This window comes from Hibiscus syriacus, unplaced genomic scaffold (assembly GCF_006381635.1).
Source record: "Hibiscus syriacus cultivar Baekdansim isolate YM2019G1 unplaced genomic scaffold, ASM638163v2 tig00110684_pilon, whole genome shotgun sequence".
Classification (NCBI taxonomy): Eukaryota; Viridiplantae; Streptophyta; class Magnoliopsida; order Malvales; family Malvaceae; genus Hibiscus; species Hibiscus syriacus.
Genome location: NW_024062824.1, coordinates 12,396 through 39,873, shown reverse-complemented (window position 1 = coordinate 39,873; position 27,478 = coordinate 12,396).

The following is a 27,478-nucleotide window of genomic DNA, read 5'->3' as shown; positions in this document are numbered from 1 at the left end:
AAAAGACGAGATTATTCCAGCTCAACTCAAAAGCTATCCATATTCTTTTTGTGCACTTGGACCAGATGAATACTGGAGAATATCATCTTGTTCAACTGCCAAGGAGATATGGGACAAACTTCAAGTCGCACATGAAAGAACCAACGAGGTAAAAGAATCCAAAATTAGTCTTCTTACCAATAGTTATGAAAATTTCATGATGAAACTAGATGAAGATATCAAAGCTATGACGGATAGATTCTCGGTGATTGTTAATGGCCTCAAGGAATTTGGAGAAATAATCCCCAACGAGAAGCTTGTGAGGAATATAATTTATTCTCTACCAAAAGCTTGGCAATCAAAGAAGACTACGGTTATCGAAGCTAAAGACCTAAAGTCTTTAACTCTCGATGTGCTCATTGGTTCTCTCCTCACTAACGAAATGATGATTCAAGATAAGGTAGATCATGAGAAGAAGGACGACACAAATAAGGAGATAGAGAAAAAGAAGAATGTTAGTATTGCTCTCAAATCCACCAAAGATGATAGTGACTCTAACGATAACGAAGATGAAAAAATGGCCTTGCTCTCCAAAAGACTCAGAAAATTAATGAAGCCAAATAGAGGAAGAAAATTCCAACGAAATGAAGGCTTCAAAAATGAGTCAAAGGAGAAGGACCCAATCATTTACTATGAATGCAAAAAGCCTGGGCATGTTAAATATGATTGCCCATAATTGAAGAAGAAGGGTATTTCAAAGAAGAAGCATAAAGTACACATGGCTACTTGGAGTGATGATGAATCGTCCGATGAAGAAGAACAATAAGTAGTAAACATGTTCTTGATGGCTTTCGGGGAGGATTCTCAGGTAACCTCTAACTCACTAACTTAGAAGATTATTCATTTGATTAGTTATTAGAGGAATATAATGGGTTGACTTCGAATTATAAGAAATTATTTTCAAAATACAAGAAAGATATTTCAAAATTGAAAAACGAAAAAGATCTCATATCCAAGACCAACATTGAACTTGAAAGTAAGATTAAAGATTTGCAAGTCAAAATCAATGATTTTGAAAAGAAAAATTCTGATTTGCAAAACTTACTTTCTAAAGTTTATGATGATCATCAAAAGAAAATTGATGATCTTAAAGCTTCTTTCAATAAAGTTGGATCAAAATGTTTTGAAAAAGGAGAAAGTTCAAAATCCAACTATATTAGAAAGAATTTTAAATCTTACAATCATAGAGGTCCCCAAAGAACCTCAAATGGTAAAATCATTAGGAGTATATGGGTTCCTAAAGGACTCAATACTACTAAAAATAAGGATATCCTAAACAAATGGATACCCAAGGGGACAAGGCTTTTAGGAACTAATGAATATGGACCCAAAAGAATTTGGGTACCAAAAAAAAAAAAAAAAATCTATATTTGTTGGAAAATGAGCATTGCTTCAAGGCACGTAATGGAAGCTCAAATACATGGTACCTTGACAGTGGATGCTCGAGACACATGATCGGAGACAAGAGCCGGTTTACTAAGCTTAATGACAAAAATGGAGGAGTGGTAACCTTCGGTGACAACTCAAAAGGTTACATTGAAGGTATAAGTACTATATGTAATACATCTTCCATACAAATAGAAAATGTGTTATATGTGAATGGGTTAAAGCATAATCTATTAAGTATTAGTCAATTATGTGATAAGGGATACAATGTCTTGTTTGAAACAAACAGTTGTAAAGTTATCGACATTGCATCTAATAGGATTATGCTTATTGGTCATATAATAGGAAACATTTACATGGTGCATTTAGATTCAATAAATATGACTAATTTATGCCTAGTTGTTAAGGATGAACATGATAGTTGGTTATGGCATAGGAGACTAGGACATACAAGCATGAGTGTTTTGCAAAGACTAAATCAAGGCAATTTAGTAAGAGGCTTGCCAAAACTGAAATTTAATCTTGATAAAATCTGTGATGCTTGCACAAAAGGTAAACATAAGAAAAGTTTCCTTTAAATCCATTAACGATGTATCAACTAGTAGAGTATTAAAATTGATCTATATAGATCTTTTTGGGCTAATTAGAACTACTAGCTTAGGTGAAAAACAATATGCCTTTGTATTGTAGATGACTATTCTAGATTTACTTGGGTTCTATTTTTAAGTACTAAAGATGAAACATTAGCAAATCCAAAATGAAAAAGGTTACTCCATTTCAAGTGTTAGGAATGATCATGGTACTAAATTTGAAAATCTTGGATTTACTGATTTTTGTAATTCAAATGGTATTATCCATAATTTTTTCGGCACCTAGAACACCTCAACAAAATGGAGTTATTGAGAGGAAAAATCGAACTTTAGAAGAAATGGCTAGAACAATGTTTTGTGAAAACAATTTGCCAAAATATTTTTGGGCGGAAGCAACAAATACCGCTTGTTATGTTATTAATCGAGTAATGATTAGGCCTATTTTAAAGAAAACTCCATATGAAATTTTCAAAAATAAAAAGCCTAATTTTAGTTATTTTCATCATTTTGGATGTAAATGTTTTGTTTTAAACAACGGTAATGACAATCTTGGCAAATTTGATGCAAAAGTGATGAATGAATTATTCTGGGTTATTTCTTAAATTCTAAAGCTTATAGAGTATTTAATAAAAGAACTTTAGTGGTAGAAATGTCTATTCATGTTGTTTTCGATGATAATCCCTTTTTGAGGAACGATTCTTGTGTTAATGATGACGTAGGTATTATAAATGTGAATAATGTTGGAGAATCATCATCAAAGGAAGAAATGAAGGATGAGGAAACTCAAGACGCTTTCAAGAATATAACCATTGAAAAAAGGGAAATAACATACCCATGAGAGTACAACTATGTCAATGATGCATTTATCTCATGCATAGAGCCTAAAAATGTTAAAGAAGCATTAACCGATGAAAATTAAATTATATCTATGTAAAAAGAGTTAAATCAATTTGAGAGAAGTAAAGTATGGACATTAGTTGAAAGTCCTAGTAATAAATCTACTATAGGTACTAAATGGAAGTTTAGGAACAAACTAGATGAGAGTGGTAATATAGTGAGGAACAAGGCTAGACTTGTTGCTCAAGGGTACACTCAAAAAGAAGGAATAGATTATGATGAAACATATGCTCCCGTGGCTAGAATGGAAGCAATTAGAATTTTATTAGCATTTGCATGTTTCAATGAATTTAAATTATATCAAATGGATGTTAAAAGTGCATTTTAAACGGTTTTATAAAAGAAGAAGTGTATGTGGAACAACCTCCTGGTTTTGAAGATTCAAAATTTCCAAATCATGTTTTTAAATTGGCAAAAACACTATATGGTTTAAAACAAGCTCCTAGAGCTTGGTATGAAAGATTGTCAAGCTTTTTAATTGAAAAGGGTTTTTCAAAAGGGAAGGTTGACACTACATTATTTATAAAAAGAAAAGGTAAAGATTTATTGGTAGTTCAAATTTATGTTGATGATATAATATTTGGTTCTACTAATGATGCTCTTTACAAAGAGTTTTCTAAGCTAATGCAAAGTGAATTTGAGATGAGCATGATGGGGGAGCTTTAATTTTTCTTAGGGCTCCAAATCAAGTAAAAGAAAGATGACATCTTTATCAATCAAGCAACGTACATTCAAGATATGCTCAAAAAGTTTGGATTGGAGAATGTGAAACCACAAACCACTCTTATGAGTTCTTCTACAAAGCTTGACAAAGATGAAGGAGGTAAATGTGTCGATGTTAAATTATATAGTTCAATTATTGGTTCTTTACTTTATCTAATCGTAAGTAGACTAGACATTATGTTTATTGTTTGCTTATGTGCTAGATTTCAATCATGCCCTAAGGAATCACATCTACAAGCCATTAAGAGAATCTTTAGATACCTTAAGGACTTTGGTATCCTAGAGACTCTAGCTTTAGGTTGCATGCCTTCTCTGATGCGAATTATTGAGGATACAAAATAGATAGGAAAAGCACCTCCGATACTTGTCAATTCCTAGGAAATATGTTGACTTCTTGGTTTTTAAAGAAACAAAATAGGGTTGCATTATCTACCACTGAAGCGGAATACATTTCAGCCGGTTATTGTGCATAGGTTTTATGGATTAAACAACAACTTATAGACTATGGAATTGAAGTAGGTATCATTCCTATCAAGTGTGACAATACTAGTGCTATTTTTCTCACTAAAAATTCCATCCATCACTCTAGAACAAAACACATTGAAATTAGACATCATTTCATTAGAGATCATGTTACAAAGGGAGATGTAGTTATAGAATTTGTAGATACTTTACAGCAATTAGCCGATATTTTTACAAAACCTTTAGATAAAGAAAGATTTTGGACACTTAGGAGAGAATTAGGTTTAAGCAAGCTACCTTGATTTTGTGTTTAAAATAAATTTAGCACTTTTAAGGATTAACGAAAAATGCATGTAAAAATAACATTTTTGAATGCTTTCTATGCTAATAGTTAGGGGGAGTTTATGATATTTAGTGAAAATTAATAATATGTTCAAATTAGGCTTAAATTTAATTTTATTAACTGAACATAATTAATTTTCGTAATATGAGTTTCCAATACTAGTAGAGCTATTAATTTAGCATGCAAAGTGTTTAAATGCATATTTTTTGGCCATTTTGTGCATTTGGTATCGATAATGATCACCCAGTACCGATACTCCTCTTGCTAGGTATCGATACTACTAGCATAGTATCGATACTGCTTTAATATGTATCGATACTGTTCTTCATAGTACTGATACTTCTTCAACGGGTATCGATACCCTTGTATCCATACTATGTAAAAATGCCTCGAAGTATCGATACCCCTCGAGGGGTACCGATACCCCCTGTCGGGTTTAGGCTTTAAAATCCCTAAAATTTCATTATTTTGCCAAAAACCCCAAACTTACTCTTTGCTCGCCGTTTTCCCTCTCCTCTACCAAATTTCCATCTTTCTTCATTCCTTCGATTTCAATTCAGAATTCTTTCGTTCTTCAACTTCTAATCATGCCAAGATCATTGAAATAGTGCAAACAACAACAAATTCCACTCAATCTTGATTTTTCAAGGTAATTTTTCTAAACCAGTGTTTTATTGATATTTTGAACATATGACTAGTTTTAGTTAGTTCTAGTTCAAATTAGTGATCGGGCATTTAGTATATTATGGTTTTACACTAGAATTTACACTTAATTTTATAAAAAAACACAACATTTTTCAATTTTTTAATTTTCGAAATAAAAAAATTATTTTCGTTTTAATTGATGTTTTTGATCTGAAAACTATACATATTAAAAATGTTCAAACTTAGTTTTCAAAATAGTTTTCAAAATTGCCTGTTAGACACTAAGTTAGAGAACCTTAAATATTGAGGACTCATATTGAGTTTTGGGATTAATAATTATTGCATACATGTGTTTTTAAATTGCAAGTATTACATCCCATTCCGATTTAAATCATGATTAAACGCCCTAGGTCATCTTCTAGTCGTGCCTCCCAACCACAAAACCCACCTCTATTCCACCATCAAATCCCATCCCTAATGAACCCAATATAACCATTCTAAATTATTTTTTTAACGAACCTAGCCGTAGGGGTCTCTACACTAGGTACGTTGACCACTTTGAGTCATATAACCTTAGGGAAGAGCGTATCCCGTCTATTCAAGCCATGATTGACATAAACTTCAGGTATCTCCCTACCCTTATCTCATGGAAGTTTGATAAGCTACTTAAAATTAAACTTATTGTTTATCAACAACTTGTTCGTATTTTCTACTCCAATGCCATGTGTGTACAAAACGAGTCACGAATTGAAACTGTAAGTGTTTGCTCCTATCTCTTGGGGTAACACATAAATATAGACTCTGACTTTATAGCCACAACCTTTGGATTAGATAATGAAGGGTTAGATAATGAGAGAGAGAGAGAGTGCCTTTATAATATGACGTCAATTCGAGCGCAAACATTCTTATCTATCAAGAGCGTTTCCTACACTTCATGATCTCTTGGTGGTTTAGACCATCCGTAGGTAAATACTCTAGGTTTAGAGCTCTTGACCTATGGTGGATGCATTGCATCAAACATAATAGGAAAATAAATCTCCCTCAAATTATATTTGGGGAAATCGTAAACAATATTCCTTCAAAAAGAGTCGAAACTTTAGTTTATGGACTGTAGATGAAAATAAAAATTGGATTCGCTCAATAAAGAAAACTCCCGGTGCTAGTTCTTCACGAGCTGCTCCGGCTCTGGCTGCTGCTTAAGAGCTTGAAGACCTCTTAAGGGATGTCGACGATCCTGTAAACCAGACCGAGGACGAGCCAGCTAGGGAAGATAGTTCAATGTCTCGATACTTTCAATCTTTTATGGAGACATTGGATTTGAGGTTCGCATCCTTAGAGTCTCATTTGACTACTATGGGAACTCAACAGTTGGAGATTCAAAGGGAATTTTTAGCTCAACGTGAAGCAATGGATATTCGATTCACTGCTGTAGATGAGAGACTCGATGCACTAACACACGATGTTGCTTTCCATAGAGGACATCGATTTGATCCTGATCCTCCTACGAATGATTATCCACTCTTGCTAGTTTTCAAAGGTTGCATTATGAAATTAGAATTGTTAAATATTTTGGATATTTGGATATTTGGTTTGAATGTTTGTTTGTTTAGGATGTTTTTGTTTGATTATGGATGATAATTAGTAGTTTGAACTTAAATTAAATTTTTATGATAGTTTATGTATCATTTACATTTTAGTTCAATTATGACCAATCCCCATTACATATTGTTTATTAAAATTGATTTTATGGACTAATAGCTAATATTTCTCTTGACTTTGATCTTATCAGCTATATACTTATATTTGGCAAACTTGTTCTAAAATGAATCATATAGTCTTTTTTATTTAACAAAAGGGGGAGAATATAGTAAGGGGGAGTAGGGAGTAATTTTTCAAAAATGATTTTTGAAAAGAAAATCTTAAAATTTCAAAAATGTTTTGTTATATAAAAAAGGGGGAGATTGTTGAAAACGTTTTGATATTTCGATATAACAAATAAAGTGTTAAGTAATTTTAAGATTTTATATTTGATTTAAAATATTATATTCGATTCAATTATTCAAATATTTCAAATATTACTCCGAAGTTTTCAAATATCAATTTTACTCCTTATTAAATGAAAATTGAGTTTTATACTTGCAATATATTTGAAACAATTTTTACAAAGTATTTCGAACCACAATCAAGTCAAAATTTGATTTTCAAGAGGGTAGTACCGATACTGCCTATACAATATCGATACCCCAAACATCGAATACCAAAGTGGTACCGATACCCCTACACGGTATCGATACCCCTTTACATATTAGTACTAATACCATGGTCAATGGTATCGATTCTACCCCTTTGGTTTTGACTCCGAGAAATAACAGAATGCAAAACGGTTACCGATACCACTTAAGGTACTGATACTACTTTACATAATAGTATCGATACCCCCTGGACAGTATCGATACTACACTACAAAGTAGTACCGATACCCCTTGGCCAGTATCGATACCATTGGAATGGAACGGTCGAAATATTTGAATTTATAACAGGTAGTACCGATACCCATATTAAGGAGTATCGATACCCTTACGCTCCCAGCAGCTTTTTGAAGTAGATTTCACACTACAACGACTCTATTGACTCCACAATTATTTCCAACATTCAAAATTCATTTGAGGAGTATTTAAACAAGTTCTGAAGCCATTGGTGATAAAGAATTACACAAGAATTGAGATAGAAACAAGAGAGAAAGCATCAAACCTTAAGTTTGAGCAATTCAAGCCAAAATCCTTTCAATATTCATTTTTCTTTCAAGAACACACTTTGTGCTCAATTGTATTTATCTTTGAGTGTTCTTTCTTTGTTCTAGAATTGTGTAAACATTTTACCTTGTGAGTTTTTTTTGTAAGTTTGTAAAATTTGTAAATCTCTTTGAGAGAGAGTGTTCTCAAGAATTTGAGGTATAATTCTTGAGGAGTTGTAAGGTTACTCCTTGCCCTCAAAACAAATACAAATTAGTGAATTTGTGGAAAATCCTTAGTGTGGATAGCTAAGGAAGTGGGTGTAGACTTTGGTTGAGAAAGTCGAACCACTCTAAATCGCTGTGCAAATATTTTCAATTTTTTGTCAAAGCGTCCACCAAAATTTTAATTGCCAATTCACCCCCTTTTGGCTGATTCATCTGATCGATTAACTCAACAAACCTTGCAACAACACATAAGGTTTATACCCCAAATCCTTACTTATGCTCTCTCCACAAGAAGAATTATAAATAAAGCAAACAATTAAGAAAACCTCACAAGGAAAATATGTTTGCACAATTTAAGCACTCACCCAAATCACACTTAAGGAAAATAAACAATGTAGCTCACAAGTGTGTTACAATGAAAAGATTGAAAATTAAGTACAAAAGACTTCTTTGATGCTTGTATGATTGTTCGATGTGGTTCTTGTTGACCATGGAACGCTTTGACCTTCAATTTATATATTCTCCACTAATTCTAGCCGTTGGGGATCATTATAGCCATTACCTATAACCAAAAACAACATTTAATGCATATGGGATCAATCCTTTTATGAAAGGGATCAATCTTTTTTCAAATAATTTGATTGTTGCAAGAAAAGGGTCAATCTTTTAGGGGAACGAAACGATCCTTTTCATGGAGGGATTGATTCAAAACCTACTGGAATCCAAGGGGATCTATCATTTGGTCAAAGGGATTGATCCTTATGCTAAAGAATCAATCATTTAAGCAAAAAAAAAAGCTTTGAAAATCGACATTAAGTCACGAAAATGATCGAATATGTTTTTAAAAAAGGTTTGAATAAGTTGAAAAACATTTGAAACATATTTTTCAAGTTAATTTGGACTTTGAATTATTTTTGATAAATTTTTGACAAATTCGATTAAGTTCAAAAATTAAATTTGCAATTTATTGTTATATTAAAATCTTAATTCAACAATCTTCCATTTTTTATATAACAAAACTCTTTGAAAAGTTGTTTTTGAAAAATACTCTGTCTTTGAAAAGTAATTAAATAATTTGTGAATTTTTGAAAAGTTTTAAGCTCCAATTTTAATTTTGAAAAATCATTTTTCATTTTATTCTTACTTTTCCCTTTTTGTTATATAAAAAATAATTCAACAATGATGGTATCATATAACAAATGTGTTAAAATAATAAATATAAAGCTATAATCAAATCAAAACATATAAAGATTTAATATATTAATAATCAATGTACTTTAACATAAATAGATAAATTCATACAAAATATAAAGTACCAAAGTCATAAATATCTAAATAATCAAATAAAAATATTCAAGTATCAAATACCAAATAAAACATCAAAGGTCCAAATGACATAAATGTAGCAAAGTCTAATGATATGCATGCACATTAATATGATGATGAAGGAGGGAAAGAAAATTCGTAAAGTTAATGCTGGATTGCTCAAACCTCCTCACCAAGAGCATCCAGACAACGCTCAATCACATCAAAGTGGGATTCAACATGGGATCAGAGAGAATTGATAGACTAAAGCATCATATCCTTAAAGTCTCGAAAGAAAATTGCTAGAGGTGTTGAGTCTACATGAGTCCCTCTCTTGGGCTCCTCGCTATCATCGTCATTATGGTCATCATCCATATGCTCAACTTCATCGTGGTCATCATCTTCATGCTCTTCGTTGTGACTAAGGATCCAATGCATGGACCTCAGGCTTCTCTCTGTAGTCGATCTTTGACATGCTAGAGTGGTCGATGATCCTATCAATAATATAGATTATGTCGGACTCATAAGAAGTGTCAATACTAAGAAGCTTGAACAAGTGACAAAGGTGTATGAAATAAAGAAGGTTTAGTTGAGCTTTAGACTTGGTCAAACTCACAATATCATTGAATATCATGTTAGCTAGGTGAAGCTTGTAACATTTTTTAATGCAATACATCGAATAATAGTCACTCTCAGAGACGATATAAATTTCGTGCCATGAGCATGGATGCAACGGGTAACGATAAGATGAAACAATTGGTTGTTAATGGATAAAATAGTGGCTCTATCATTTCTAAGACACATATTGAGAGAAAAATGACCTTTTTCATTTTCGTTTCTGGTAAGAAGAATGTCAAAAGATTTGGCAATAAAGTCGACAATAATGGTAACGATATGACCCATAAAATATGCATCAATCTAAAAAGTAGTGCCATCATGTGTAGCAGATGAAAAATAAGTATTCGAGTAAAAAGCTCGAACCAAATATGGGTAGGTAGAGTCATGAAATTTTAAAAAACCAAAGAGTTTCATGTCCTCGAAATCAGGAGCGAAACTATGAATTTATTATAGCGAGGGCTAAAATATTTTTTTCTTTTTCATAAATACAATTTCTTTCAATTGAGGGGTCTAATAAAATTTTAATTTATTTTTGAAAATTATATTTTTATATATTAATTAATAACTAAAAATATAATTGGCGGGGCCAAGGTTCCCCAGTCCAACTTTTGTTTGTAAGGAAAACCTAATAATTTTAAAAATTCAAAGTCAATTTTTTAGGTATCGTTAATTTAAAGATAAGGAAAAACTAAGTCTATCATTCACATGCTTTGGTGGTTTTAAAACATCGGTCAATCTAATAAGTAACTTTAGGGTTGCTTGAAGATTGCCCTTTTAAAGTCATGATTTGTTTTGACATTTTTTGAAAGATTTAAAGAAAATGTGTTTTAAACCAAATAATATGTTTAAAGTATGTTAAAAATAATTTAGGAAGAATTAAAAATAAATTTTGGGCTTGGAAAGGGTTATGACCGAATGGGTTAAAAGTGGTTTTTGGTTGGAGACTTTTATCAAACACCTTGTGGGTGTAAGATAAAGTTTTGGGATTTTAATGAAAATTAATCATGGGGAAAAATTCATGCATAAAAACACATGATATACAATTTATATGGGTTCTCTAAACCAGCCAATCAACCGAATTTTACTGAATTTAAAAATTGAAAAAGTTAGGGTTTTTGAAAAATCTTACCCAAAAGTGATGATTCTTCAAAAATTGAAGAATGGGGAAGAATCACACACAAAACCCATTTGAAATTTATTCAAGTTGAATGATTTTGGTGAAAAATTGATATAGGAGTGTTTCAGAGAGTTTAGGTTCGAATTACGGGTGAATAAGGTTGATATGCGGGTAAATTGGATTAAAATAGGTTTTCTCCGTACATTTGGCCTAAAGGGGTCGATTCATCACAAAAAGGGGGACGATCCTCTTAGAAAAGGAATTGATCCTTTTTGTAAAGGGATCAATTCTTTTTCTGGAGAATGCAAATGATTGATCCTTTAAACAAAGGGATTGATCATTTTTCGGAAAACTTGTATTTTTATTTCAATGACCAAATTGGATGACACTTGACTAGAATTTGATGCACCTAATTCATAATATTAATATAAAATTAATTTTAATGATTTAAAAGATACTAAATGTGCATGAATGTCAACTTGAGACATCAAATAATGTAAATTTTTATTATTAATCAATTTAGTCCATAATTTGCACAACTAAAGTTTAAATCGCACAAAGATACAATAACTCTAAAGATCCTAAACATGCATATTTTCAAATTTGTTAAGTTTAAACATCATATTTTCAAAATCAACATATATGATCAATACAAAGAATGGACAATGTGATTTCACAACAATAATTTACATTGCAAATTTAAGACAAAAAATCATCAACATAAGTGACACACGTCGTTTTCGCGTCAAAATAATTTATTTCTTCTCAAATAATATATAAGCAAATTAAGGTAGTAAATGAGAAGTAAGGGTTTATCCCACTGAGACTAAGAAAACTCCCTGATTTACACTTGATTTGATCTTTGAACCAGAAAGTGAGTTGAGTTGTGATTTGGGTAAATATTTGGGTGTTTGTAGATGAAGAGAGTAAAATAAAATAAAATAAATAAAATAAAGAAGATTAAAGAGAAAAGTAAAAGAAGATTAAGAAGAAGATTTAAAAGAAGTAAATTCAATATGGTAAAATCAGCCTTAGGCTGTCGCTTTGACTCAATTTCCTCGGATTATCGAAAGTGGTTCTTACTTCTAGATTCACGTCAGTTACTTGTCTACAAGGATCAATCCTTGTGACTACACTTTGTATACCGAAAACCCAAGTGCAACCTTTTATTATGACTTTGGAAATTAATCTAAACAACATCAATTGTTGTAGAGGAAGAACCATTAAGTTCATAAAAGACCAACTCAGAATATGTTGTTTCAACAATAATAGATTCCGATCTCAATTCCCTCTTAGCAATCAATTTTCTAAGTGTTCTCCCAGGAAGTCGAATGTTCTTTCAATAAGTCGATCCTTCCTCCAACATGTATAATCGCAACAACATCCTGACCAACGTCAATCTTTGGTTTAGAAATCCTTTTGATTTTTAAAAATAAGCGCAAGAAATTGAGAGAGATTTCCAAAGTTATTCAAGTACATGTTTTCAATTCTCATGTTGGACTTGACTCATTACTTTAGCTCTTGGCTTAAAAGAAAATTAGCTAATCATGACAAAAGTCATACTTAGCATTTTTCAAAATAAAACTTTAAAAGAAAACAAAGTAAAAACTAAAAGAGAATTTTATAAAAGTTAAGAAAAAAAATAAACAAGAGTTGATTCAATAATTCAATCAATAAAAGGATAAATGAATTAGGCTTACCCTAAGAGGGTATTTATAGTCTTCTAAAAACCCTAAAATATGCTAAAAATAAAAAAAGATAATTATTTAAACTTAAAGAATAAAAATATAATTTCTAAACATGAATTTAAAATAATTGAAATGCTCCAGTCGTCTATCCATCTTCTAGAATTACTGACTAGTTGATGTTAATTGGAACTTCTAGAAGCTGTTGACGAATTGCCACATTAGCTTTCATGCCCAAATTCATGCTCACTATTCTAGCCTTAATTCAAGGACAAAAAGTGCAAATTTTAGACCTTTTAAGCACATTTTCCAGAAGTCATTGTCTTGCACAGAAATCATGTAAAAACACCCAAATCAACAATAATAATAAACAAATGAGGAGTATATAATTATAAAATGTAGCACAAAATAAATATTAGTTAAATTCCCCTCACTTGTCCAATGGTTGTCCTCAAGCATTTCTCAATCAACATGCCAAGATAATAAGTTGTCATTCTCTAATTCACAACATGCAATAATCTTCCAATGAACCAAAATCAAGCAATTAATTGAAACACAGAAACAATCAAGCAAGTGGAAAAGCTAGGAAATAAGTTAAAGCAAAACAAGACATTCCAATAGCTCACTACTCATGATGCAAAACTTAATACCCTCACAAAAGATTCACTCATTCCGCTCAAAGTGTTTTAAGGACAAAGAAACACTCAAGCCAAAACAAGTCAAAGCATTACCATAAGCTTGTAATTAAATCCAATATTCTCTACTTAAAAATGAATATGATGTAAAAATCAAGGGGTCTATGAACAAGGTTGTAATGTGGCTAAGGAATGGGTAGGGATAAAGGCCGAAAAGAAATGGTTTAATTGCCAAGACAAGGAACATAAAAATTGAATCATTCCACAAATGAAAGTAAAGCACAAGAAAGAGAAGAATAATAAAACAACCAAGGAATTTTTTAATCATTCGAACAAGGGCTGTTTTTTTTCATTTTTTTGTTTGCAGCGTGGATTTTTTTTCCGAACATTTTGTTTTCAAAACCCTTTTTTTCATCAAGAAAAATTTTCAATAATATTTTTCTGTTTTCAGCTGTTGTTTTTCGAACTAAATCTTTCTTTTTTTTTCTTCTTCCATGGAACAAAAAATGATCTCGAGTCTCGGTAAGGGTAAGAAAAAAAGAGAAGATGAAAGAAAAGGATCCATGTTTATTTCATTGAGGTGGAAATCAATGAAAAGGGAAAATTAACTTAAACTTGGTTCACTAAGGATAAAAGGTTGGAAATTTTTGGGGAGTGAAAAAGGTTAATCCTAAGTGTGTCTATCATTGAAACTAATCAAATTTATGCATGTTGTCTCAACTAGTATTACACCACAAGTTATAGAATGCTAAAATTTGTTCGGCACACACAAAGAAACAAAGAGCAAGAACATAAAAACGTATGTTCATTAGGCTCAAAGCTCACAAGAATGGGCTCAATGTATCAAGTATAGCAACAATTCAACCAATAAACCATGAAATGTCAAAAGTTTCTTGAAAAATTACTAGTTATGCCAACTAACCATCATACTTCCAATGTCCAATTCAAAGCAATATGAAAACTCATAAGAAAAGTTAAAATAATCAATTGAACGAAAGAATAGGTAACGAACAATTCAAACATATCAAAATCAAAATTGCTCAAATCCAACCATCTAATAAGCAAGGTGAAATTCAACATTATCCCTCCCCCTCACTTAAATCATTTTGTCCCAAAATGTACTCCAAAATTAAAGAAAAAGAGAGGAAAAATGAATACTCCTTGATCTAGTGACGGTTGTGGCCACATCGAGATGAACCTAGTCGAGGGTAAGAAATGATCTCAATATGATTGGCCTCAATGGAAGTGAGGCAATCTAGTTGGTGGTGCATAAATCTCTTCACGCCTCGAGATTGAGTTATCACCATTTTCTTGCTTTTGATTCAAACAATTATTGATTCCATGTTGCTTAAAATTCAAGTCACAATAACAAGGTACCTACAAAATGAAAATAAAAAATTTAAAACAAATAAAATATCAAATGAAATTAAATATAAATAAAAAATAAAAAATAATTGAATAAAATATGGGTTGCCTCCCACAAAGCGCTATTTTTAACATCGTTAGTTCAACGACTTGGTTCAGATTATAGGTTCCGCGAGAAAATATTCCACTTCATTCGCTTATTCCAACTAAAAAATTCCTTATGAGAAATTTGAAAATTATCATAAAGATTTATTTGGATCTTTCCCGATTTTAAAATATTTTTTAAAGTAACCACTGCCAATACATATTTTTAACCAAAAATTGAGTTCTTCAAATGTTTCCACGATGGTATCGGTTTAATTTTGGTGCCTGTAAAAGGGAAGCTAAAAAATTAGTTTTTAAAGGAGTTAAGCATAAATCTGAATAAACCAATAAAATATTTTTCAAGTCTCTTGATTTGTTATTTTTCACCTCCAATAAATCATCAGAAAAATAGTTTCCATAAATTCATCAACTCTAGGTTAATTATATCGACTAAATTTAAGCTGGCGACCTTATCAGGATGTTGTATCACTTTATAAACGTCAAGCTCTGCAATCTCACCATCAAACTCCATTGTTAATATACTGCTTTTCACATCAATCTTTGTATGTGCGGTGCTTAGGAGGGTTAGCCCAAAAGTACTTAATAACAAGTATTTTTCCTATCATTTTCCATGTCGAGGACATAGAAATCGACAAGAAAAATGAGAACATCGACCTTCACTAAGACATTTTCAAGCACTCCCTCCAGGTCGATAATTGAATGATCAGCCAATTGGTTATTAACTCATGCATCCATCAAAGGCTCTTTAGTAATCATTTTATAAACAGAAAGTGGCATAACATTTATTGAAGCTCCTAAATCATGCATTGCATGTTTTATTAAAACAATACCTATTTTACAAGGTATAGCGAACATACCTTGATCCTTCTTCTTGGGTGGAGCTTCCGGGTTAAAATCGCAGAAATGTTTTCTCCCAGATTTACCTTTCATGACCGATCAACCTCATCTTTGTGGTAAAAAGTTCCTTAAAAAATCAAGCATACCTCCAGACTTGTTAGATTACTTCAAGGAGAGGTATGTTAACTTTTGCTTTCTGGAACACTTATATAATTTCTTTTTCTTCAACACATTTTTCACGCCTCATAAATCTTGAGGGGAAGGGTGGTGATATTTTATGGGTAGGAAAAAAATGAGGAGGAGCGATTTCTTGGGAAGAAGAAGAAGGAGGAGTATGGGATAAAGATGTACCTTGAATATCAGGATGTGGTGTTTCTTTCTCTTTTTTGGAATGTACAATATTTTCCTATGGGTCTTTGGGCACAATAAATATTCCACTTCAAAGGGTAATAGCACTAACATTCTCTCATGGATTTAACTCCATTTGATAAGGTACCTGCCACTCTAATCTCCCCATGGTTTGAGCCAGTTGGCTCACTTGCTTATCCAACACTTAAAAATGTGCTTCAGTTTGGCTTTGGAATTTCTCCTGGGAATTGACTAGTTTCTCTTGGGAAATCGCCAAATTTTCCATCATTGCCTTCAATGATGTCTTTTGAATTTGTTGTTGTTGTGGTAGCCTTGGCTGAAATGTCGGTTTTAGGTTCTATGCATAACTGAAATTAGGATGGTCTCACCATCTCAGATTGTATGTATTTTATGCGGATTCTACATTCTCGAGGGGTCTTGGAAAGTTCCATACAGTGTTAACTTATGTTACCTCCTTTTTGCAACATCGGGCAACAGTCTGTTGGATGATCTAGCATCGTGCATATCCGACAGGTTCTTGTTACTCCATATTTCCCTGCAACAAGTGAATTAACCACTTCAGTTAATTTATCTAATTTATTTTCAATGAAAAAGATACTTATCTCGTGAACCCGCCGGCTAGGTTCACTTGAAAATTGTTGACATTGGTTGTTATTGCTGAAATTAATTCCCTCACGTCATTTGGTGTCATATTTACAAAATCTTATCCGCTAGCAGCGTCGATCATCTTCATTTCAATTGGAAGACGTCATTTGTAAAAATATAGAAGAAACGTTTTCTCGCTTAATCCTTGTTGTGGACAACTTGCACAAAGATTCCAGTAGTCATATATATTTCTTTGTGCTTTTGTCTGATTGAGAGGATGCTCCTTCCTAACTCGTTTGATTTTTTTTGCTGGGAAGTACCTGTCACGAAATATTTGACTCATGTTAACCCATGAATTAACTAAATTTAGAGGTCGGTAAAATAGTCATTCCTTAGCCAATTTGGCTAAGGAAAAAGGGAAAGTTCTGAGTTTTATTTGATCTTTGGTAACTCCTTGTGGTTTCATGCTAGTGCAAACCATTTGGAATTTCGTCAAGTGTTTGTGTGCATTTTCATTAAGAAGATCGTGGAAAGTGGGAAGAAGATGAATAAGTCCTATATTCAATTGGAATGGAGTTACACCTTGAGGAAAGACTATACACAACAGCTATTGAGTGGTAGGAGTTGCATCTAGCTCCCTAATTCTCCCGGGTTATTCATGGTCATAAATCAAAAATAAAATAAATAAATCAGTAAATTACCGTCAGTCCCCGACAACGGCGCCAATTTGACACGCGTTGTTTTTGCGTCAAAATAATTCATTTCTTCTCAAATAATATATAAGTAAATTAACGTAGTAAAGGAAAAGTAAGGGATGATCCCATAGAGACTAAGGAAAGCTCCCTGATTTACTCTTAATTTGATCTCTGAACCAGAAAGTGAGTTGAGTAATTGTCGAAACGATTTTTAAACGGTGGGGGGGGATTTGGAAACCGCGTCATTTTTAATTGTTCTCTTTACGATTTAATTTCAATTAAAAACAATGCAATTTTAGAAAACCTCTCGTTTCGAAAAATTAGAAATTCCTTTATGATAAGAATATAAGGTTCGAGGAGTCGCCACCAATCTTTGATTAGGGTGTGATTGGGCACCCAAAAAACATTGTCATTTTAAATAAAAATCAATTTTAATTAAAACGACAAATTTACGGTCTACGTTACCAAAATCCAAGTTCGGGAGTCGGTTACGCGTGGGGAAGGATTAGCACCCCCACAACGCCCTAAATCGGTACCTAGTCGATTAATTAATTTCTTTGCAACGAATTTCACAAGTTCAAATTTGATTTGATTAATGATCCCTTTAAACAACAAACATGCAAATTTGCAACATTCAAAGCAACAAAATAGATTTAATTTAAAATTACCAAGTCATTAGAAAGATAAAGAATATTCGATTATTTAAAAATATCGAGACCAGATCTTTAGTTCAGTTCTAACGACCTTTTCTCGAAAAGTTTAAATAGTCGAATATTTCCTTTTCTTTCGCTCCCAAATTTTACAATGATATATCCAAACTTAATTAGGCGTTACTGACGGGATACCATTTTAATTTAAAATCATCAAAACAACTTTCCTGTAAGTTAAGAAAAGCCATTCTGATAATTTTAGATTAAAAGGGTATTACCCTTAATTCCGATTATGTGATCAGATCGGGTTATTCACGTGAGGCTATCATGCAAATTATGCTGATTGAATGTCATGCAAAGAGTAATAAATATTATGATCAAAATATCATGTAATTTGAAATAAATAAAAAGAATAAATAAAAAAAAACTATACATATATTTTAATTAAAAAAAATACAAACCTCGCATGTTAACATACGATGTACAAACATGACTTAAATATTAATAAAAACATGACATGCAACATTACAAAATTTGAATACATAGATATACATATACTAAAGGAGTGACTAAATGTGGATAAAACCAAAATTGAGCATACCAATTAACAGGTTAAACAAGGGCTAAAATAAAAAGAAAAATAAACAGCATACTCCTTTCCTAAACATTTCATTTCAAGGTACTGCCAACATAATACGACCGAAGCTTTACATAGGATCAAAATGAATATTTCCAAAATTACATATCCAATGTATAACAATCACGAAAACAACCCTTGCATGATTCTGGACTGAAATGTAAAAAGCTGGAAATTACGAGGCGAAATCAAAATATCAATAAAGCTCGGCTTAAGGATCAAAACGAAATGAAACAAAACTGGGTATGAGACTCGAATAATCTTCAACAATCGTGTCAGCTCCCTATTCTTTCAGAGAGTATAAGACTCAATATATCTTCAACGATCGCGTCTGCCCCCTATTTCTTCAGAGAGTATAAGACTCGAACAATCTTCAACAAATGGGTTCACTCCCTATTTCTCTAGGGAGTATGGAACTCAGACATATTCTTCAAACGGGTTCGCTCCCTCTTTCTCTAGGGAGTATAGAACTCGAACATCTCTTCAAAGGGTTCGCTCCTTCCTTCTTTAAGGAGTATAGAACTCGAACATCTTCAAACAGGTTCGCTCCTTCTTTCTTTAAGGAGTATAGAACTCGAACATCTTCTTCAAACGGGTTCGCTCCCCCTTTCTCTAGGGAGTATAGAACTCGAACAATCTTCAACAAACATGTTCGCTCCCTCTTTCTCTAGGGAGTATAGAACTCAAATAATCTTCATTTGCTTCACCACTTTATTGTGAAGGCTTGAGTTTGATTTGCTTCAAAGGTCGAACCTGAAAATCAAACATTATCAATCATTAACGTATGCTTGAAGATTCGAAAACATTATACTCAAAAATTTAGAATTTAAGAGAATCTTTTCGAAATCATTTCTCTTGTGAGAGCTTGTCTCGCCGCAATTGAATACGAGAGTCTTCCTTGACTTGACTGCCATTTGAACCTCTCCCTTTATGGGACCTTGAATCGGTTAATGACTCCTCGCGCGTGTTTCCTTTTAATCCCTTGATCAGCTTCTTTGTACTCGAAAACTTTTCTTTTTCTCCTACATCTGATGGTCGGATGGTTTGTTCCAACACTCTTCTGAGAAGGCTTAAAATGGATCTGCTTCACTACTTTTTGGTGAAGACTTAAGATGGTTTGCTTCACTACTCTCTGGTGAAGACTTATGATGGTTTGCTTCACTATTCTCCGGTGAAGGCTTCAGATTGATTGCTTCACTATTCTCCGGTGAAGGCTTCAGATGGTTTGCTTCACTATTCTCCGATGAAGGCTTAGGATGGTTTGCTTCACTATTCTCCAGTGAAGGCTTCAGATGGTTTGCTTCACTTCTCTTCGGTGAAGGCTTAAGATTGACTTTGCTCCAATCTCATGTGTGCAAGTCTTTCTTCATACACGAAAATCTTCGTTTTTCTTCTAATCTGATGGTCTTCACTTCAAAGCAATGCTTCTTCTGTGGATTAGACCTCTCTGTTCTTCAGGGTATGCCTTTTTAAATGCAACTCTTTGTATTTGAGGTTTGAAATCTCCCTTTCAATCATCGAGATTTCACCATTCTGCATCTTCTCTCTTCAATGGAAGACCTGTCAAAATCATGTATTTATGCAAGAAACACGAATGCAATTCAACGTATCAGTGTAATGCATTTTCTTTTATGCAAATGATGTTATCATGAATGCATAAATGTTGAATCAATCTTCACTTGGCTCCAAAGTGGTGAGCTCGGTCTTCTTCTATTTGATCATTCTGTTAAGGGTATACTTCATATGCTCGTGTAACAACTCATAGTTTCCAACTTGCATCTTTGAAGAGCCATCTGATCTTCTTTTATCCTCTTCGCCTTTGTCTTCTGTCTTCATTTTGGAAAAATCATTTTCTCTCTCGACTTCTTGCTATGGTTAGAAATACGATTGTGTTGCCCCATTTCCGTCCTCAGCTCAACTATGCTTTCAGAGTTGTTCTTTCAGGACTCTGCCATTGATCGATGTAGTTGATTTGCTTTACAAGGTAAGCTTAGCTCAAATTCCCGGTCTGCCCCTGACACTTTAAGTTGTGAGACTCATTCTCAATAATTTCTTGGTCTGAATCTTGTCATCCCAACATGATGTGTTCAGTCTTTCCCCAACATTATCTTATACTGGTACGGGCCTTCAAAATGCCCCAACGCCTCAAATTGTAAGGCTCATTCTTAATGTCTCCTTGGTTTAAATCTTATCATCTCAACATGATGTGGGTTCAGTCGTGCCCTAACATATACGAATGTTCTCATTCTGGTGTCACTACACCGTAGTGTTGTCAAATAGTTTGAGGGATTTTCTTCATGCTACTTAAGAAGTGATCAACCCTTCTAACACAATGTCTTTCATTTTCATTCGGGCTGAGATATGTGCCCCTTCTGAATGATGAGATAATCTTCTTCTTACTGGGTTACTGACAATGTCACAAAGAAATGTTGCCAGTTCTGTCTTTCATCTATTCTGATCTCTTGGACCTTCTACTTCAAGGTCGCGAAATGCTTCATGTTATGGCGCCGCTTATTCTTTTTCTCCAATAGAGGCACAATGAGCCTCACCCGCTTCAAGGACCTTTTACATTTGAATTGTCCTGTTTGAAATGCTTTTCTCTTTCTCTTATTTTAGGGAGTAAAGAATGAAAGAATCTTATAAACATTGTCCCTTAATTCAGACTCACAATCAAATCAAATCATAAACATGAATTCACAGAATATCAAAGAATCAATAGCTCTTTAATGTTTTCAGGGTTATAAATCTTTGAGAAATGTCAAAATTGAGGGGTTGGTTTTAGGTTGGCTTCCTATTTTCTAAGGCTTCGACCACCAAAATACCATCTCTTTCTTGATCGTTGTGACCATCACAACATGCCCTTCTTTCTTGGCTTGGTATTTTAATCGGATGCGGACAAAATGACGCAAATAGTATACTCCATTACTAGACTTTCCAGAACACTTCCATTTCAGTTCTCTGAAATCTTCCATTTGTTCAAGCTTCGTAGACTCCTCTAACCAAGGTAGTGCAGAAATATCGATCTAAAAATGAAATTTCTGAGTGCTCGTGTGAAATTGACTATGACAGGTGTTCCTTAACTCCCTTAGTCCATTTTTATCGCAACTCCTATTTAGATAAACTTGATTTAATTTGCCATTATCGGGCTAGCTGAAATCAGCTTTATTGTAATTTGCCTTATCAGGCTAGCTGAAGGGTTCATCTCATCACAAAGTCTTTGACTTGACAATCACAGTGGAGCATACACCGAATTGCCAGGTACCCGATCAAGGTCATGGTTTGAGTGTAATCTATTCATAAAGCCAGGGTTTTCGAGTTTCCTCTATAACCAATTGCCTTAGTGGAATAGCTCAGCTTTATTGTATACATGTATATTATATATTTTGATGAGTATGTGGATTCAATTTCTTAAGCTTGTCAAGAAGAACCTGTCATAGTCTAGGTGTTGTTGAATGTCAGAAAATCTCATCGTTAGAGTTCAATTTCCAAGCAACTGACCTAAACTAGATTCACCTACTCGACTATTTCATCCGTAAAGATCATAATCATCATCGAACGTCGTCAACAAAAATGGTCTAGTCAATTTTGTAATGTCATACGCAAAAGATGCCCCATGTTGTCCGCTCCTATGCATACCTGAATACCAAGCCTATGGTTCATTCCCTTATGATAGGAGAAGGCTATATCGGTTCCTGCAAGAAAAGGGTATGGTGTTCGATTGTATCTTCTGGGGGTAAGGTCAAGGTCCTTGTTTTATCGGGTTTCAATCTTGTCATTTTGTCAAAGATTTATAACTCTAATCATTAAAGAGCTTTTAATTCAATTGATATTCAAGAATTTCAAGTTGAAAATTCGATTCAATGCTCACCATCCTTAAAGTAACATGAATTCATTTAAAATATCCTTACAAACAGAAAGATGAGACAGTACAAAAAAACATGTTCAAACAAGATGCCGCAAATGAAAAATGCGATTGTGGTGGAGCACAACCTTCACTTGTTCAACCAAAAGGCCCTACTTTCCCTAGAATAGCGGGTGCCCCGTTGGATTAGGGTTTTTACCCTCACTTACTCCCCATTTCTCGATCACTTCTCTTGTCAGGACTCCTTTGTCAACGAGCCTTTCTATTTCTTCCATCAATGGTATACACTTATCAGTGTGATGGCCCAATGCCCCTAGATGAAAATCGCAAGCACTATTCGGGTCATAGCCATAAGCGGATGGGCTAGTCTTCATTCTTAATGGCCTTGGAGTGAGGTATTGATTCTTGATTAAAGGGGATAGCAAGTCAGAAATGGGCACTTGAAAAACCTTGAGGGTCGTATTTTCCCAAGACATCTTCTGCGGCCAGTCTCGGACTACCTCTCCTTGACTTTTATCTTGTCACTTCCCACTTCTATCTTTTTTTAGTGTCAGAGAGGTCTCAAGAGTTGGGTAATTTATCTCTGCTTCACATACCTCGATTTCCTTGACTCTGCTCTTCTCTTTTTCAACACTCTCTTCCGTATGTACTTCACTTGTTTTGACCCCGTCAACTCTATTCTGGGGATTGACTTTCAGCTGTTTAGCATCCACCTCTATAACTCCTTGAGCCAAAAGATCTCGGACTTGTCGTTTGAAGTTGCTACAATTATCGATGGAGTGTCCTCGGGCTCCCGCATGATATTCACAGGAAACTTTCTCATTATACCAACTCGGATAAGGGGGCAACAAAGGCTTGGCCAGACGTGGAGCAATCAGCTGGGCTTGGAGCAACTTGGGATATATCTGGCTATATGAAAGCTCTTTTGACCCTACTTTCTCCTTGCCGTTATTATGATCATATTGAAGACCCTGTGACTGACCACTGGAACGGTCACTTTGAAGGTTTAACGTTTGACCAACATCTTGGGAGAGACATTGATTTGCATATCTCCCTTCATCGACAAGTTTTGAGCTTCCGGGGAGCTTAGGTTTTCCATTTTCAAAGCATAACAACCCTTCCGTGATGAAGTTTTGAACTTTATATCTCAGGATCGTACAATCTTCTGTAGAGTGACTAAACTCTTGAGAATGATAACCGCATGATCTTTTGACACCTTGCCAGTCTGGACACAAATAAGTATCATACCTCGGAGGAAAAGGCTTTAGGAGCCCACTTTCAAAAAGAAAGGGTAACAAGTCTGAATATGAGATCGGAATCGAAATCAGAGACATCCCCTTCTTCTTCTTTTCATTCTTTTTGGCCTTCTTCACTGGCATTTGAACATCCTCTATGCCTCTCTTCTTTGAGTCCGGCTCCACTTTCGTATTAGAAGTTTCACCCTTAACTTCTGCTTTTCCCAGTATGATCTCCGTAGCATCTTCTGGAATCTTACTTGATTTTTGGAGTTGACTTGAATTACCACATCCCCTAACAGGTTCTTGATCATTTGCTATCATCACATTGGCTGCAGCGCTAACCTTCAGATTCTCACCCGAAGTCTTCATCTTTTCTTGTGTAACAGGGTCATCTGATGATTTATCCCCATATATCACTGTAATCATCATGCTCATCAACTTGGACATTTGTTCCCTAGATTCAACTTGGAACTTCTTTACTTCATCAATCATTTCTTGTTGGGTCTTTACGAGCCGTTCTTGAATTCTCTCGATCCTACTAACTCGTGCTAATATCTCATTCATTGCTCTCTATCTTTCCAGAAACACGTCTCGGGGTAACTTCAATTTGCTTTCAGAGCTTCTGCCACATCATCATTCACGAGTTACTCTCATATTTTCATGATTGATGCATGTAAAAATGCTTAAATTAATACATGCAATGCGAAAATGCAAAATGCAAATGCAAATGCACGAGGTGTTAATCCCAAAAGTGACCACTTAAGAACAACCGTTCACTTAGACACAAGAATTTCGTAAGTACACCATGTAGTCAAATACAACTGCGATTTTTCCTCTATTCATTTCCTTGATTCGTACTCTTCATGGGATCTGGTATCGCACCTCCAAAGTTTTTGGCGTATTTCACCACCTTTAATGACGTCGAATGTCTTTAAATTGAATCTTGAAATCTCCATTCTCACCTCCAACGTGAAGTGGTCTTCATGTCGTTATGAAGGGTCTTCTCGTCCTTGGTATGACTGTATCTATCCCTTGAGTCAACATCTTGGCCTTTGCAGCTTTAAAGGAATTCTTCAATCAGCTTCAGATCTCTTCGTTCATCGGGTGTCCTTCATGGATCATTTGAACATCTCTGGATCTCCTGGTTTTGACTACATAGTGGAGAATTTCTTGCCTCAATATGGTCAGCCTTCTTGTTAGTCAATCACTTTCGAATTAACACCCCTCGATGACATGAGGATGCAAATGCAATAAAATCACAATAAAATAGACATAGAAAGAAAACGGGTTAGTACACATAAGATAAACAACAAGATAGTGGATACCGTAAATCACATAAAACCTACCCTCACATGCTGGCTACCCAATCATGCTTTAGTAGATCCTACCCGACATGATATCTACCCACATGTTTTGTCATTCATAAAAGATCCTAACCGCATGGTATCTAATTCACATGTTTTGTGCGAATATAAAACCTAACCGCATGCTTTTCTAGTTCTCATACTTATGGCAAAAATAAATTCGAGGAAAATGTTAGAATGAGTTTCCCCTTCATGTCCGCGGACAGAGATTCAGCATAAGACAGGCAGAGTTTGGGTATCACTAAAAGGGTCCACGAATTGTCATTTGCTGGTGCCCCCCTTGAGCTTGCCAGACCCTCGATCCTCACCCATTATAGGCTTAAAACGGATCAAGTTCAATTCGAGAGGATACATTTCCCTATGTCCATGCGAGGAAACTCAATGTTCACTCGTAAACATAAGGCATGTACCCCAGAGGTTACTAGCTAAAGCCCGTGCGGAGAAAATAATTTTTCTCACGTAAGCGTAGCTTTCACCCCTACTTAATAGGACATAGCACAGTTAGAAGGCTCTAGAAAAAGTTATAGCAACAATGGGGAAACTCATAATCCTTTGCCTCGATCAAAGAACACAACAAAGTGAAGGTCAGAAAACTGAAACATGTAGATCACACGTTAGTACAACTATTTATTATAAACCAAATCACAAAAAATGAAAGCAAGAAATTCCAAACAAACAAGGGATCAAAACCAAATTAAAACGAACTTATAACTTTCGTTTGCAAAGACAATTAATTAATCGACTATCGGCCTGGCTCTCTAAAAAAAAGTCCAGCGGAGTCGCCAAGCTGTCGAAACGATTTTTAAACGGTGGCGGGGCGAGATTTTTGAAAACCGCGTCATTTTTAATTATTATCTTTTCAATTGGATTTTAATTAAAAACAATGTGATTTTAGAAAACCTCGTTTCGAAAATTTGAAATTCATTCACGATAAAATACGGGTTCGAAGAGTCGCCACCATCTTTGATTAGGGTGTGATTGGACACCCAAAAGCGTTGTCATTTTAAATAAAAATTAATTTTAATTAAAACGACAAATTTACGGTCTACGTTACCAAAATCTGAGTTCGGGAGTCGATTACGTGTGGGGAAGGATTAGCACCCCCACAACGCCCTAAATCGGTACCTAGTTGATTAATTAATGTCTTTGCAACGAATTTCACAAGTTCAAATTTAGTTTAATTTTTGATCCCTTAAAACAACAAGAATGCAAATTTGTATCATTCAAAAGCAACAAAAAAGTTAAATTAAAATTACCAAGCCACTAGAAAGATAAAGAATGTTCGATTATTTAAATATATTGAGACCAGATCTTTAGGTCAGTTCTAACGACCTTTTCTCAACAAATTTAAAAAGTCGAACATTTCTTTTTCTTTCACTCCCAAATTTTAAAGTGAATAATCATTTTTTGGTGACAATGACGAGATACACTTGTAATTTAAAACCGTTAAGAACAACTTTACTGTAAGTTAAGAAAAGTTATTCTGACAATTTTAAATTAAAAGGGTATTACCCTTAATTAAATTATGTAATTAGGTCAAGTTGCATATGAGGACAACATGCATAAATTATCAGATATAATCATCCAATTAACAAAAAAATATATACAAAATATTCCAACAATGCAACACTTTAATATAAAATTATATACATATTTTATAACTAAAAATTACATACTATTCATAGTAATATTTAAAGAACAAATATGACGGTAATTATATTTACTAAAGTGAGGACTAAATATTAAATGAAACTTTACAAACTTAATTACAAAAATAAAAACTAAAACACCAATACTATACAAAAATAACGATGCAACTAAAATAAACAAATCACCATCATAAAGGGTTAACATCGAAATATACCCTAAACACATAAACAAGAAAAAGAATATGCACAAACTTATAGGTCAAATGTCTAAAAACAGCAAGAATTACATGTAATAACAATTGGGACCGAAATTAAAAACGCATAAAATAAAGATGTAAAATTAGAAATAGGGAAACATTCGGTTTAGGGACCAAAACGCAAAACCTGAAATTAGAATGGCTCACCCACTAGATAACCCCATGCGCGAAATAGGATCCCTAATTCTCTTAAACTCTGCCGTTTTGATGTGCATATATAACTAATATTGGGTAAAAATTAACCCTAGCTTTCATTATCACCTCCCAGCCGCAATCATCCCTAAAGCCTTCTCCTCCTTCACTTCTCTCCGGTTCGACCGAGAGCCACAAGGGCTCGTCCTACGCCGCCGGTAGGCCACCAATGGTGCTGGCCCTGGAAACTAGTCCTAAACCAAACTCAACACCTCAATCTTTCCTCTCGTCGATGCCCTTCACAGCTTCCCATCTCCCTCGTTCGCAAG